Here is a 2,004-nt window from a genome sequence, read left to right on the forward strand (position 1 = left end):
ATCTTTATACATACATCATGTGGCACACATATGAACATATCTATAGGATAAATTCATACCCATTTAACTGGAATCCTAAGGCAAAGGGTATGCACATTTCTAATTTTGGTAGGTATTACTAAATTGCTCCCCATTAAAGGTTTTACCAAGTTACGCTTTCACCAACGATGTAATAATTGCTCTTTAAATTTTGTGGTGTTATTTGCTTTTCACTGCTTTTAAGCACCTTCTTTCCCCAACTCGGTTGTAATTAACCCCCAAAGAGAAACCATGTCCTGCACATACTATATTGGCATGTACACACTCCTAATACCAGAAGTTCACTTAACTGGCGCTCAGTAAATATTTGTTAAATCTTACTTCATTGTGTGTTTAGGGAGTTTCCTTATGGCTTTAATGAATGCCATGAGAAAGTTGTGTCCTTTACGTGGGTGCTATTCCCAGGAGAGGAGGTGACCTGTGTGTGTGATGTTCTGAGAAGAGATGCCGTCCACTGCTACTGCTCTTCCAGGATTTTGTTATCATTGTTTAGGTCAACCAGTCCTTGGATCCATTACGAGGTTTGTTTAGTTTGAATAATTCAGTATAAGGACCGCAGCTGATGCCAGACATGTGTCCGGTACCCTTCATATCCTAAAACATCATAGATAATACATTTTTATACCATTTAGTATAAATTATCTAAATAAAAAGCTCTACTCCATGAGTTTTCCCCAACTTTTTATTATCTAAAATTTCAAGCATACATCTAAATTGGAATAATATGCCCATATGCCCACCACTGAAATTTAACATGTGGTTCATATTTGTTTTGCTACCCACATATGTATTTATATATATGTAGCAAAACAAATATGAATAAATGTTATATTTATATAATGTATAAAATACATATAAAAAAGTATTTGCTGAATGATTTGCAAGTGAGTTGCTGATATTCCATTGAGTGGTAAATAAAGCTGAAAATTAGTTTTAAAAATACCACCTTCTGTGAAAAAATCTGTTTTAAATGTTTCACAACCTTTCTCTCCGCCCCCCCCCCCCAAATTATAGTTCCTTCTCCAAAAGGATAAGTAGCTGCTTGATGGCATCTTTTCCTCAAGTGCCAAAAGAATTCTATCCCTGTAAGAACAAGGTTTAAGGGAGGGGAAGTGACTGGCACCCTAAATTTCTCTTAGGGGGCGCCTGGCTGGCTCAGTCGGTAGAGCATGCGACTATTAATCTCAGAGTTGTAGGTTCAAGCCCCACGTTGGGTGTAGAGATTACTTAAAAAAAATACAATCTTAAAAAAAAAAATTTCTCTTCGGGAAGAATCTTTCATGTCTTTGTGTGGGAAACTATCTTGATAAGTCATTGGGGATGAAAGGTGAGACCCTATATGGTTTCACAACAGTTTACTAAATGCCTGTGAATTGTATAATTTAAAACGGTTCATTTTATATGATGTGAATTTTACCTCTTTTTTTTTTTTTTTAGAAGGTGAGACCTTATGAGAATGGGTTGGCAGGAGAAGAGGGAGTTGAAGAAATATTTAAAGTACTCTTTGTAAAAGAGAACGTGGATTTGGGAGTTGAGAAGCAGAAGGAAAGAGGCAGCCAGTGCTAAGCCAGTGGCGGGAGTCTGGAGCCTGTGAGTAAAAGTGGCTGAAGGGTGTTTTAAGAACAGAAACGTCTAATATTCGGTTTTAACTTGCCTGCCTCTGTCTCCTGAAACCAATAAAAGCTATACACAGAAATGCCTTGTGTGAGCATGTGTGTAAACCTTTCCCTGGAGCCACATGGGGCAGAACAGGAATAGCGTATGTGCTAGCCAGGCGAGCCAGAAAGCTCAGAAAAGTAGACTTCAAAACCAGAGATGACCAGAAAAAACGTAAGCCCCTGCTTCCTCTCAGAGATGGTTGTGAGACCGTCCCCACATGAAGATGTGATGGACCCAACCTTGCTTGGCCCTTACAGTGAGACAAGTTAGGTTGCCCCCTCAGTAGCACTCTAATGTCCTCTTATT

The 2,004-nt window shown here is 38.6% G+C and overlaps 1 non-coding gene across 1 annotated transcript; it reads left to right on the top strand.

The window, feature by feature from the left end:
- Positions 1–1,183: 1,183 nt before the first annotated feature.
- TRNAN-AUU (transfer RNA asparagine (anticodon AUU)) lies at positions 1,184–1,256 on the top strand. The gene has a single exon. It is a non-coding gene; the product is annotated as a tRNA-Asn (tRNA).
- Positions 1,257–2,004: the final 748 nt, after the last annotated feature.

This window comes from Prionailurus viverrinus, chromosome B3 (assembly GCF_022837055.1).
Source record: "Prionailurus viverrinus isolate Anna chromosome B3, UM_Priviv_1.0, whole genome shotgun sequence".
Taxonomy (NCBI): Eukaryota; Metazoa; Chordata; class Mammalia; order Carnivora; family Felidae; genus Prionailurus; species Prionailurus viverrinus.